This window comes from Lissotriton vulgaris, chromosome 4_1, assembly GCF_964263255.1.
Source record: "Lissotriton vulgaris chromosome 4_1, aLisVul1.2, whole genome shotgun sequence".
NCBI lineage: Eukaryota > Metazoa > Chordata > Amphibia > Caudata > Salamandridae > Lissotriton > Lissotriton vulgaris.
Genome location: NC_141691.1, coordinates 863,607,897 through 863,622,885, shown reverse-complemented (window position 1 = coordinate 863,622,885; position 14,989 = coordinate 863,607,897).

Here is a 14,989-nt window from a genome sequence, read left to right as displayed (position 1 = left end):
ATTCAAGATCTAACCTGTAATTTGATTGACGCTATAGATCTTGCAACAGTTTAGAAGATACCCTTGGCCGTGATTAAGCTGGATGCCACCAAGGCGTTTGATCAGGTCAATTGGATCTACTTTATTAAAGTATCAGAGAAATCTAATTTGGGGGGAAATTTTGTAGGGTTATTTCAGCCATTTATCAGGCCCCAGCAGTTAGAATTTTGATTAATGGTAATATTTCTGCTTTAATACAAGTTCAAAGAGGCACAAGACAGGGGTGTCCCCTTTGACCAATATTGTTTAATTCATACATAGAGTCCTTTGCAGAAAGTATAAGAAGTCACAACCATATTTCGCCGTTTAGATTTGGTAATTGGGTAAAAAAGGTAGCGCTATATGCCGATGATATTATGGTATATACATCAGATCGTGAGAAAACCATTCCTATTATATATAGCTTAGCCGAGAAGTTTGGGAATATCCCAGGATATGAGATAAACCAATCAAAATCGGAGTGCATGGCTTGGAATTACACAGTCTGCACGCTTCAACCAAAGAAAGCAATGAAGAACTTAGGTATAACAATCACCCAGGACATTAACGATGTACCCACTCTAAATTTAAGAAAAGTGGAGAAAGAAACTGCTGACTCTCTAAAAAATTGGACATATTTACCCTTAACGCTAATGGGTAGAGTTAATTTAGTAAAAATGATGGTCTTGCCCAAATTGATTTTTATCTTTCAAAATATACTGTTAACCTTCAAAGAAGAAAGCTTGAGGTAAATTCAGTCAAGAATCAACTCATTCATATGGGCCTCTAAAGGGACTAGAATTTCCTGGAAGAAACTTCGGAGAAGGAAAAGTAAGGGTGGCTTAAACACACCAGATATAAGTATTTATGCATTGGTCTTCTTAATGAAGGCTGGTAAGATGCTGATGGATGAGCCCAATTTTTCAGATATAGGAATAATTTAAAGGGAAATGCTGCAGGACCCAAAAGGAGCGGAATATGCATATCTTTATAAATTTGGAGACCCTCGCTACTTCAAGAAAGTCCGATTAAAAACATTAAGGGGCTTAGCGACTACTTGGAGCAAAATCAGAAAGCTTTTACAAATCAGTTATTATAGCGCTAAGGCGCCTATATGGGACACTTTTAAATCGGGCACTATCCCTATTGGTCTAAAGGTACGAAATGAGCCTGGCCTGTTCTATGAGAATGGGAAGTTTTTGGAAACATGGGCTATGATCTCTAATAGATGCAGCCGAGATTGGATGCTCTTGATTATTGAGACAGCCCATGAACTCATCATAATAGAGAAAGAGGCCATAGAGAAACTAGAAATAGAATTGAAGAACTGTCCGGCTCTAGAAGAGGCCAAGAAAATATTAGAGGACATCAACAGAGCTGTTGAAGGGTATAGTGAATATCTATCAAATAAAAAATGAATAAACTGAAAAAGGATATTGAGAGGTTCTCTGAGAAGAGGATGTATCCCTTCCTCAAAGAAAACTACTACCAACAAAGTAATGATCTAAACTGGGAGAGACACAAAACAAACAGATCTAAACCAGAGGTGGAAGGAAGCAGATTACCTTCTCGGAGACCTCAGGGTCTAGTAGTAAGGATGAGGGTTTGCAGAGAGAAGAAAATGTAGGAAGAAATCACACCAGAGACTTGGTACCCAGGCTCTGGAATTCACTTCCTCCTGAATTGGCAAGACAACCCTCCCTTGCGCTTTTCGGTAAAGCTTTAAAAACAGTTTTTTTTGTAGAGGCTTACCCGTAATCACGCACTAGGAGAATTTTAGACTGTTTGACCTTATTGGCGCCTTGATGCCCTTGGGCTAAGTTGCGCGGTATAAGTTTCCCTTCATTCATTCATTCATTTTTTAGATTCATAGAGTAGAGGCCAATGGTACAACGGGAACATGGGGAGGGCCCAGTTCAACCGGGGAAATCCGCAACAGCAGGAATATATGAGGACAAGGAGCAAACGATACTGGCGACAGACCGAATACCAGTAATAAATCTGTCAGATTTATCAATGTAACAGAAATGAGCATTCTAAGTAGGGGTTTGAGTTTTGTGCCCTCTGCTCGTGTAGATCCATTCCAGTTAGAGAAGGATATGTGTTCCTTCTTTAGGAAGGTTAGATTAAGGAGATTTTTTGAGGATTGGGAAACGAGATAACACATTAATATAGCAGGATTTAAACTTAAGTCTTCCTTTACACCTACATTAGCGATGGTAGGCAAGAATATAGAAGCTTTCGAAATGGCCGTTGAAAGTGGCATCCATAAGATTCTAGGCAAAAATAATAGTCCCAATACATTTAATATTAGCAAAGTCGGGAGACCAGCTCTGAATTCCTTAAAAGATGACAGGTCTCTTACTATCAAACCGGCTGATAAAGGGGTGGGGTTGTTGTTTTTAACACCATAGACTATGAAAGTAGAATGTATAAACTATTGAATGTAAAAGAACATTATGTATGGACTCAGGCAAGCAGCATTACCAAGATATCCAAGGAGTCTATAGCTCTCCTTGAAGAAGCAAAAGAACAGAGTTGGATTTGCGAGGAGGAATTTAAAATTTTAAATAATGTAGAACCCAGAGCTCCGGCAATTTATGGCTTTCCAAAGGTGCACAAGCATTATGCGGACCCACCCATGAGACCCATTGTCAGTAGTATTGACTCCCTCCTTGAGCCTATTAGTAAGTACGTGGACCATTTTTTAGACCGATTGTGTGTGGCATGAGAACCTATGAGAGGGACTCTGCACACATGATCTCACTGATTGAGGGTAGGGAGTTCTGTAGAGAGACTCAGTATCTGGTTACCCTAGACATTGAGTCTCTCTACACGAATATTCCTCAAGAGGACACCGTTGGTGTCATTAAGGACATCTTGGAGACTCAGGATCTTGGTGGGGCAATCAAGGATTTTATTGTTAAATGTGTAAGACTCATCTTGATGAATACGTTTTTTTTTTAAGGATTAGTATTTCAAGCAGCTCAAGGAGACCAGCATGGGTGCCACCTGTGCCCCCAGTCTGGCCTGCCGTTACGTAGGACAGTTTGAGGTGAGACATGTCTATAATGAATTAGCCCCCTTTTTCGAAAATGTAGCGGGCTGGTACCCTCTCAGACATCTCTCACACGTGGTCACAAATTGTCGTATCTGCGTTTTCATATCTGGCGACTAAAAAATCCTCTCTACCAATTCCATGGTTTTATGGATTTCCTTGTGTCCTGCAAGCAGATTGTCATGACAAGATTCCAATGCCTTCTCTTGGAGGTCTTTTGTAGGAAGAAATGAACGATTGTCCAGATAAGGAAGACCATTCTTGATTTCCCTGTCCTCAGCTCCTTGGGACCATTCCTTCATATCCTGGAAGGTCCTAGCCTTTTGGACCTCATCCACAATTTCTGAAGTGTGAGTGGCTAAAATAATTTTTTCTTCTGGAATGATGTTTTGCAATTCTCTATCCGACTCCAAAGAAGCAGAATCTATTTAAGACAGAGCATCTGCTTTAGCGTTACTTCTCCCAGGTCGGAAGGTTATCACGAAGTCAAAATCAGCAAAAAATAAGGATCATCTTAACTGTCTGGCTGTTAAGGTGCAAGCTGATTTGAGAAACTGCAAATTTTGATGGTCAGTAAACACTGTCACCTTGTGTCTTGCACCCATCAGATAATGTCGCCATTCCACAAATGCAATTTTTACGGCCAGCAATTCTTTGTCCGCAATTGAATAATTGCACTCTGGAGGATAAAAGTTTCTTGAGTTATGCCACTGGATGCAACTGGCTGGTCGTGGGATGTCGCTGAGATAAAATTCCTCCTATGGCCACGTCTGAGGCATCAGCTTCCACATAAAAGGGATCATCAGTTCTTGGATGTAGCAAAATGGGAGCTTGGGTGAAAGATTCTTTTAAAAATTGGAAGGCCTCTTCAGCATCAACTCTCCAAACAAATGTAACTTCTTTCTTTAACAGTCGAGTTATTGGAGCCACTTTCTGGGAAAAATCGGAAATAAATCTCCGGTAGAAGTTTTAAAACCCCAAAAAGCTTTGAACCTCCTTCACAGATTTCGGAGAAGGCCATTCTTGCACTGCCTTGACCTTGGCCGAATCCATACTCACTCCGTCTGGGGATAACACAAACCCTAAAAACTCTACACGAGTAACGTGAAAAGCACATTTCTCCAATTTCACTTAAAGATGGTTCTCCAGCAACTTGGTTAAAATTGCTCTTACATATGGGATGTGCTCCTCCACACTGTTTGAAAAAATCAAAATGTCATTGATGTAAATGACCGCAACTCGATCCACAAATTCTCCGAACACATCGTTTACAAAATGCTGGAAGGCAGCGGGAGCATTGCACAAGCCATATGGCATCCCCATATACTTGAGCAATCCATACCGTGTTCTGAACACTGTTTTCCACTCATCTCCAGGAGGTACCCTAACTACATGATATGCTCCTCGTAGATCTAGCTTGGTATAGACCTTGGCATCTTTTACTTGGTCCTGTAATACTGACATCAACTGGAGTGGGAATCGGTTCTTGACTGTTAACTGATTCAAGGCCTTATAGTCAATACAGGGGCGGAGATCTCCATCTCGCTTTGGAATGAAAAAAAGAGGGGATGACACTGGGGATTGAGAGGGGCGTATAAATCCATAGACTAGATGTTTATCCAAATACTCCTTCAAGAACCGCTTTTAGGTTTCGGTGAGTGCATAAATTTGACTACATGGTAATATGGCTCCAGGCTCAATCTCAATCTTGCAGTCATAGGGGAGATGTGGTGGTCATTTTTCTGCTTCCTTCTTATGAAAAACTGCTGAAAGATCTTAGTATTCCACTGGAATTTCCTTTCTTTCCAATGTGCAGATCTGAGCGGAGTGATGAGAGACTAGATTTCGGACCGGCGTATCCACCTCCTCTCTGCCTTGTTCACAAAAACAATTTTCCTTGCAAGAGGAGGAATCCATTTCAATTGTTCTTTTACTCCAATCTATTCGCGGATTGTGTTCCGTCAACCATGGAAGGCAAAGAATCAATTGAAATAGTGGCGCATCGATTAAATTAAAAGTTATTAGTTCCGAATGCCCCTTTAATCCAGTTAGCTGAGCAACCTCTGTTTCGTGAGTAATCAGACCTGACGATAAATTGGTACCATTAATGGCCCGGACCGCCTCCAAAAATTGCTTTTCCACAAATCGAATTCCATTCTGATGAGCATATTTGAAATCGCAGAAATTTCCAGTGGCCCTGGAATCAATCATAACGGAGACTTCTTTGATTTATTTGCCTTGAAATTTTACTGCAAAAATGGCAATTAAATGAGGAGCTGCAGACTGTGAGGTATTCATAATGTGTTGTTGTCCTGGAGCTGCCTTCGCTGTCGCTTCCATCTGTGCAACTCCTTCTACGGGCGAAGCTGATCTTTTACCTGCAGACAAGTTTTGGGTCTCTTTGGACATTCCTTAACGAAATGTCCAGATAATCCACAATATAAACATAGTTGAGAATTACTTTGTCTCTCCTTTTCTTCCTTTGTTAAGGGCCCTCTGACCGATCCAATTTGCATTGGTTCTTCAGTAAAGATCACTGGACGACATAGAAAGTGTAAGGAACACTGTGTCAAAAAAATCTGCACCTTAAGAGGATCTCCACCATATCTCTCGGGAGAGGCTAATGGAATGATAGGAGAGATAGCATGAATCACCTGTGTGGAGATGTCTGACGAGGAGGGGTGCTGGGATGATGAGGATATTCCTCTGAAAACTAAACCTGCCGCCACCAGATCATCTAATCTCTGCCACGTTTGAATGGACTCTTGACTCGATCTTCTGACCTCATCTCTCAAAGCTTTATTTTCTTCTAAGGTATTATTTAATTGTTCCTGCATATTACTCCTTCAAGAACCGGTTTTAGGTTTCGGTGAGTGCATAAATTCGACTACATGGTAATATGGCTCCAGGCTCAATCTCAATCTTGCAGTCATAGGGGAGATGTGGTGGTCATTTTTCTGCTTCCTTCTTATGAAAAACTGCTGAAAGATCTTAGTATTCCACTGGAATTTCCTTTCTTTCCAATGTGCAGATCTGAGCGGAGGGATGAGAGACTAGATTTCGGACCGGCGTATCCACCTCCTCTCGGCCTTGTTCACAAAAACAATTTTCCTTGCAAGAGGAGGAATCCATTTCAATTGTTCTTTTACTCCAATCTATTCGCGGATTGTGTTCCGTCAACCATGGAAGGCAAAGAATCAATTGAAATAGTGGCGCATCGATTAAATTAAAAGTTATTAGTTCCGAATGCCCCTTTAATCCAGTTAGCTGAGCAACCTCTGTTTCGTGAGTAATCAGACCTGACGATAAATTGGTACCATTAATGGCCCGGACCGCCTCCAAAAATTGCTTTTCCACAAATCGAATTCCATTCTGATGAGCATATTTGAAATCGCAGAAATTTCCAGTGGCCCTGGAATCAATCATAACGGAGACTTCTTTGATTTATTTGCCTTGAAATTTTACTGCAAAAATGGCAATTAAATGAGGAGCTGCAGACTGTGAGGTATTCATAATGTGTTGTTGTCCTGGAGCTGCCTTCGCTGTCGCTTCCATCTGTGCAACTCCTTCTACGGGCGAAGCTGATCTTTTACCTGCAGACAAGTTTTGGGTCTCTTTGGACATTCCTTAACGAAATGTCCAGATAATCCACAATATAAACATAGTTGAGAATTACTTTGTCTCTCCTTTTCTTCCTTTGTTAAGGGCCCTCTGACCGATCCAATTTGCATTGGTTCTTCAGTAAAGATCACTGGACGACATAGAAAGTGTAAGGAACACTGTGTCAAAAAAATCTGCACCTTAAGAGGATCTCCACCATATCTCTCGGGAGAGGCTAATGGAATGATAGGAGAGATAGCATGAATCACCTGTGTGGAGATGTCTGACGAGGAGGGGTGCTGGGATGATGAGGATATTCCTCTGAAAACTAAACCTGCCGCCACCAGATCATCTAATCTCTGCCACGTTTGAATGGACTCTTGACTCGATCTTCTGACCTCATCTCTCAAAGCTTTATTTTCTTCTAAGGTATTATTTAATTGTTCCTGCATATTACTCCTTCAAGAACCGGTTTTAGGTTTCGGTGAGTGCATAAATTCGACTACATGGTAATATGGCTCCAGGCTCAATCTCAATCTTGCAGTCATAGGGGAGATGTGGTGGTCATTTTTCTGCTTCCTTCTTATGAAAAACTGCTGAAAGATCTTAGTATTCCACTGGAATTTCCTTTCTTTCCAATGTGCAGATCTGAGCGGAGGGATGAGAGACTAGATTTCGGACCGGCGTATCCACCTCCTCTCGGCCTTGTTCACAAAAACAATTTTCCTTGCAAGAGGAGGAATCCATTTCAATTGTTCTTTTACTCCAATCTATTCGCGGATTGTGTTCCGTCAACCATGGAAGGCAAAGAATCAATTGAAATAGTGGCGCATCGATTAAATTAAAAGTTATTAGTTCCGAATGCCCCTTTAATCCAGTTAGCTGAGCAACCTCTATTTCGTGAGTAATCAGACCTGACGATAAATTGGTACCATTAATGGCCCGGACCGCCTCCAAAAATTGCTTTTCCACAAATCGAATTCCATTCTGATGAGCATATTTGAAATCGCAGAAATTTCCAGTGGCCCTGGAATCAATCATAACGGAGACTTCTTTGATTTATTTGCCTTGAAATTTTACTGCAAAAATGGCAATTAAATGAGGAGCTGCAGACTGTGAGGTATTCATAATGTGTTGTTGTCCTGGAGCTGCCTTCGCTGTCGCTTCCATCTGTGCAACTCCTTCTACGGGCGAAGCTGATCTTTTACCTGCAGACAAGTTTTGGGTCTCTTTGGACATTCCTTAACGAAATGTCCAGATAATCCACAATATAAACATAGTTGAGAATTACTTTGTCTCTCCTTTTCTTCCTTTGTTAAGGGCCCTCTGACCGATCCAATTTGCATTGGTTCTTCAGTAAAGATCACTGGACGACATAGAAAGTGTAAGGAACACTGTGTCAAAAAAATCTGCACCTTAAGAGGATCTCCACCATATCTCTCGGGAGAGGCTAATGGAATGATAGGAGAGATAGCATGAATCACCTGTGTGGAGATGTCTGACGAGGAGGGGTGCTGGGATGATGAGGATATTCCTCTGAAAACTAAACCTGCCGCCACCAGATCATCTAATCTCTGCCACGTTTGAATGGACTCTTGACTCGATCTTCTGACCTCATCTCTCAAAGCTTTATTTTCTTCTAAGGTATTATTTAATTGTTCCTGCATATTATTTAGGACATTAGTCAGGGCCTTTAAATCTAAACCTTCCGCCATTCTGCTCAGGAGGGGACCTGAATTCTCAATTAATAGGTAGGCACTTTAATCTGTCAGAAACGGATACACTGGAGCGGCCCCCTCAGGAACAGAAGATCTTACCCCAGATCCCACAGACCAAAACTGGTGACAATCGAGAAACTGCTGTCTCTGGAGTTAGCCCTGGTGGAAAGGGGAAGTGGAAGACAAAACAGGAGAGACAGGCTTCTGGACATTGGCTCAGCCTCTGGAATTGGACTGGAAGCTCTCTGTAAAACAAACACAACAATTATCCTACCTAGAAACTGCGAGACTACTTCAACATTTCTACTTCTAATCTCCTGTTTTAAACACTTCTCCTACCAGTGTCTAAAATGAAGCTAGCTACTCTCCAAATTGTTTTGCCTGTAGTGTTGAATGTAAAATCTGATTAACTGGAAAGATGTGCTGGTAATTTCTGGTTGTCGATTCTCAGTATCTTTTCTCTGCCAGTGAATTATTCTCCTCAAGGATTTTACAGTCTTAAACAATTAATGACTTCTGTCTTTCATATTACTTCATAGTTCTTCAAACGGTCAGTCCTTGAATTCTCCTGTAGCCTTTCTTCTATTTAAGTATTATATCAAGAATCTAGGCTCTTTCTCAATATACTAAAAGTGCACAGTCTTAGTACAAGTCTTTATCTCCAGTGCCTTAAAAGATTCTCAGTTTCCGAAAAGAAAATCACTGGAGGATTCTGGGCAACGTTAGGTCACAAGAGCTTGTCAACGCTCGAGAACCCTGCGGCCTCCAAGTCACTGTCAGTGAATCACAAAAGAACAACTAGATACGCTTACTTGGAAATTATGAGTTCTTCTCTTGACTGAAAATACTCCAGGAATACCTGCTCCTTGGGTTCTCAAACCGGCAAGTGCTTGAACTGCTACTAGAACTTCTTTAGTGAAAAGCTGAGGAAAAAAGATTATATTTAGAACTCTTTCTCCAAACCTTTTATTAAAAAGGCATTCTCATTTACTTCCCATAAGAAAAGGTCGAAGACAGCAAACTCTATGAATTCTCTGTGGTAACAGCTACGATTGACGATTTGACAGCGAGCAGAACGCGAAGGCTCCTGTCAGCGGGTTATCTCAGTTGAAGTGCGCAGCGCGCTGGTCGCGCATGCTCATTACCACCACGCTTTGGATCGGGAGAGAACAACTAGACCGCGACCCACTACAAGAAGTGGGAATGATCCGATAGTCCTCCAACATGGTGGAGTGCTGCAATTCCAACAACACCCGCCAAAGAGAGGATCTCCAACATGGATTTCTTCTTTTCCAAAATGAACCTTTACCAGCAGGTAAGGAAATGGAGGCTAAGGCATCTTCTTTAAGGATTCTTCCGGAGCAGGGATAGAGGTTCCTGACAATCCTGGAGAAAATAAAAATTGGTAAAAGAGGAGGAAATATGCAATTGAAATGAAAAATGCGTGAGCAATGGTATATTTCCTTCCTCAACACTGTTAGGAACGGCCTTAACTCAAAATAGGAATGGGAACATTTGACAAGACCCATGTGAGGTCTTCTAGAATGTTTCCCAATACCTACATGAGGTCTTCTAGAATGTTTCCTATCACAAGGTGGGACACGATACAAAAGAAGACTATGTACCCGCTGGGTGGTAGCAGGATGAAATTAACTGCAATGTGCAAGGCTTGTTGTTAAAGACGCTGTCAATAACGAGCAGCACTGGGACAATGGTAGCACTATATGTCCCTAATAAAACTAGGAAGAGGAACCACTCTAGTATGACTATTATATCATGTAAACATTTGCATAAAGACATTGCAGTATGTTTGGCGACAGATTAATAAGGCTAGTTGCCAATATTGAATAGAAAATAGATGATCTCAGCACTTTTGTTTTTCTATTACATAAGGAAATGCCTTCACCTCTGAATGCATTTGTCCTTAGTGCAAGTACTGATCGAATAAATGGTCATCAGGGCCATCATTATGTAAGATAAATGCTCGTAGGAGCGCTAATGTAAAGTGGGGGATAGAGTAGTTAGTATTGTCATAAACAGTAATATATTATACCTCGTTTTTAAATGAAAAGTAAGATCGGCAAAAGAATAATATTATGTTATTTCTTGTGACGCCGGCTCTTTTATCGGAATATTATTATGATACAACATGCTCGGTTCTACGAAGTTGTGTATACAAAGACGGATTAGACGATAGTCTTTCTTCTATGTCCCCTTTAGTCAAGCAACGCTCTAGCTTTTCGCAATCGGATTGACTAGTGAAAACCGAAAGTCAGTGTTTGACGCTCGATGCAATTTTGCGTCGGGTATGGTATTTAAATCCGATTGAACATGGCGGTTCTTTTTACAGACTGTTTGAGGCGAACGCCCTGACTGCCCGTACTCTTGGATTTAAGCAGGTATGAGTGCTGAGACTTTGGCCTTATCTTCCATATAGGAGAGCCCTGATGTAAATGAGAGAAGGTTCTAATTTGGTATACATATCTCTCTCTTCCTTATATTTAGACCGCTGGCGGTTTTGCTCCAGAGGCGGTCGGGATTATAACTTAACCCGCCACGCCATCAAGTATTTGGAATATATGGCCTGTTTAGCCTGGGATATACAGCCTTTATTGACTGACTGTTTTATTAAGGTAACACCAGCAATATATCTGTGTGCAAATACGGAAATGAATAAGCGACTTCGAATGTCACCAATGTTGTCGTGACATATAGATCGGTCACCTAGGTGTTTGTGATGTGTGAATCTATTGTGACAATAGAATGTGTCATACTTAAGAGAGTATTATCAGTTATCATTTGATACCCTTTATTTGTACGTGATAGAGTGTTGCGAGCTCTGTATAATATCATGTGTGACTCACTATTGTGTATTATGTACAACAAGCACGGTAGATAGGATGTAGATCTGCATGTGATTTTTATAATCCCTGTTTTCCTTGCAATAATCCTATGTTAGGCATCTTTGTGCTACACGCCACTCGGTATAATATTAATACAGAGAGGGGCGTTGCTTATATAATGTGCAATAGACATCGTAGATAAAACGATGCAACCCCTATCGCTGTCACCGTAATATGATAAGACTATTGCAACGTTGATCAATTTGGTTGTAGAAACATGGTCTGTTCTATTTTTCAGTTTAAATGTCGGCGGTTCAGATGGTTTAAAAGACAAATCATTATCTTCAAAGTAACCTTGGGAATAAATAGATGAACATACTATTTTTACAAAGGTTTGTGCTATAACGATGTTTAGATCATATATATGCAATATAGATCGGTCTATACTAGAACAATGTTCTGATATTACCTTTCCAATACCTAGATACTCATAAAGTGGTATCGCAGAGAAAGCTCGGAGAGTGTGAGGCCCTGTGTGACCCCTAACAAGGTAATTACATGTATACTACCACTTAGAAATAGTAGCTAATAGGTATTTGTATCTAGATTCATCTTATAGAATGTGATCATTATACCGTTTTGTTCATTGGCAATAATGACTATGTCTAAAACCGAATATGGCAGGATCATGGGAGAAATTCTTCCTGACCATATTAGCACAAGCATACGAAAAATGCCTAAGATGTGTATGCACTTGTATGGGTTAAGGACCTCATTGTAAAGCTTTTACGTAATGTATGGCAGCTACTGTAAGGTTGTTTAACCAGATGGCTCTATATATTTAAATAAAATAATGTATTATGTAGTAATCAGATTAATTTGGAAGATATGAGTTCTGTATGTGATTGGGTATTACAAAGTATGGAGCATTGAGGATTTGTAAAAGTATAAATTCTGTTTATGATAATGTTTTAATTGATAATAAATGTTTTAGTTCTGTATCTTATGTTGTTTATTGTTCTTGTATTTCAGACTACATGTTTTTGTGGGATTCAACTATTATATCCTGAAGAAGGTGTCCACCGAAACGTGTTGATGCATTTTGTGAGTTGAAATACACTAAGGGCTCCATTATGATGCCGGGCGGATCGCCACCGCCATGGTGGCGGTGGCGACCCGCCCGACAGAAATGCCCGCCTGCCACCCATTTCCCCCCGCCACATTACAATGGCGGGGGGGACCGCAGCGGGGTGAAACAACGCCCGCCACTTTTCCGCCCCGGTCGCCTTGCGGCCAGGGCGGAAAATGAGTAACATGCAGGCGGTGTCTGTCAGACACCGCCCGCAATATTACTATGGGCATAATTCAATGCCTTTCCGTGGCGGCAGAACGGCATGCAGTGTTCACTCTGGGGAGCCCATGTGGGCCCCCAGAGTGACGGCCATAGGGGGTGGCGGTGGCGACCCGCCCGACAGAAATGCCCGCCTGCCACCCATTTCCCCCCGCCACATTACAATGGCGGGGGGGACCGCAGCGGGGTGAAACACCGCCCGCCACTTTTCCGCCCCGGTCGCCTTGCGGCCGGGGCGGAAAATGAGTAACATGCAGGCGGTGTCTCTCAGACACCGCCCGCAATATTACTATGGGCATAATTCAATGCCTTTCCGTGGCGGCAGAACGGCATGCAGTGTTCACTCTGGGGAGCCCATGTGGGCCCCCAGAGTGACGGCCATAGGGGGTGGCACACGGGGGGGACCTGTGGTACCCCCCTTCATTTGCATATACAAAGCGGCAGGCACCGCACAGTGCCTGCCGCTTTGTATATGCAAATGCTAAAATGCATTTTTAGCATTGTGGCGGGTGGTGCAGAGTGCACTGCCCGCCAAAATGCTAAAAATTAAGGATGTGCCCGCCACTGTGGCGGGCGCATCCTAATGCCAATATCGGGACCCCCGCCCTTTAGGCGGGCGGTCCCGATCTCCGTTAGGGTGGCGGGCAGACTTATTCCGCCCGCCATCCTAACGGACCCCTTAGTCTATGGAGCTACAACTCTGACTACAAAAGTGACATATGTGTCAGAGTGTGATTGTGTTTTGACTATTGTATTTATTTCATGACAATAGGAACCAATTATTCCTTATTTTTGTTTCCCACTTTTGTGTTTTCATATTTTTTGTGATTTTATTCTGTATAACTATATTTTTATCAATTAATAATGTACTAATGTTTGGATATTTTGTGTTTTTAACATTTATTTGAATAAATGGTGTACTTTTTATGAAGTAAATTTTATATTTCCTCTCTGTTCCTCTTTGAATTCAATGTTGTGTTTGCAAGTATAGATGGTATAGAAATTCACCCAAAGGGGAATTCCTGTTTTGACATTTGCCTATATGGGACACACCTGGCTCACTTGAGTGGACTAAAGACTCATTAGCTACCCCGTTAAAATTGCCTGGTGTAAACCGCTGGGAACAACTTATTCCAGAGGGAACTTTGCTTTCCTGGGAAGACCTAAAGTCCATAATGGGTAACCGACTAGCGAAATTCAAATATTTACAGATAAAAAGTTGGTCCCAAATGGTCGGTATAGCTGTTGGTACTACAAATGAGTTTGAGAAGTCTTTAAGATCTACGCAGCGGAACAAGAAAGAAGTCGCAACTCTTTACTGGCTCTTGATAGAATTGTTAGGCGGGGACTTCATACTTCCGGTACAACTGTGGGGCGAGTGCTTGCCTGGCGCAAGTATAGAAGATATATGGCAAGTATCTTTTGACTTACTATATTCTACAGTCCAAGCTGCCAATTTAAGGAGGAACCATCTTTTCTCTCTTCACAAAGTATACTGGTCTCCTCTTAAATTATCAAAGTTTGCAAAGGGCACAAGTCCATGCAGTCCAAAAGTGTTTTTATCTCATCCTATTGGTGCAGAAGAGAAATTTGTAAATGTTGGATTAAATCTACCCCTCCGACCTATCTAGACTAGGTTAATGCTCTAAAATATGTAATGAAACTGGATATAGCCACACGTAAAGAAAGCAATAGGAAGAGGGCCTTTTGGACTCTATGCATAGAATGGATGGAGGGATGATTGTTTATTTTATCAGGGGTACGTTTGTCCAATGATTATGCCTCTACATGGAATTACTTCACCCCTCGGGTCAGCTCTGGGGCCTACAGATAGAAGTAAAGAACAGACAAATCACGAGAGGTTCTGTGTAAAGTGCAAACCATTAAATGAGAGCTCTCACGCTGGTTCCAGCAGACAGCAGACCAACTTAAGCTGGCTCTGTTAAGATTTAATGGCATATGAGGACAAATAAAAAAAAATAAAAAAAAGATTTGTTTGAAATGCCATCCCCCCATTTCCACTTTACATTTTAGTAAGAAAGAAGTGGAAAACAACCTATTCCTAGTCCCAAGAGGCAGAGCGCCCGGGCCTGATTGCATTCCTGCTGATCTGTTCCTTCATGATATAGATACATCGGCATCATACATTCAGCTTCTTGCGAATGCTATCGCTAATGGAGCACCTATGCCCGGTACCTGGGCAGGAGCAGTAATACTTCCCATCTACAAAAAAGGGGATCATTCCCTACCAGGGAACTATAGGCCCATAAGCCTTATTGATTGTATTCAAAAGGTATCAGCAAGGCTGGTACTAAGTAGAATCCAGGCTTGGTTGGAGGAAAGTGATATCCTATCCCATCTCCAGGCGGGGTTTCTGTCCTGCACTAGCACTGTAGACCAG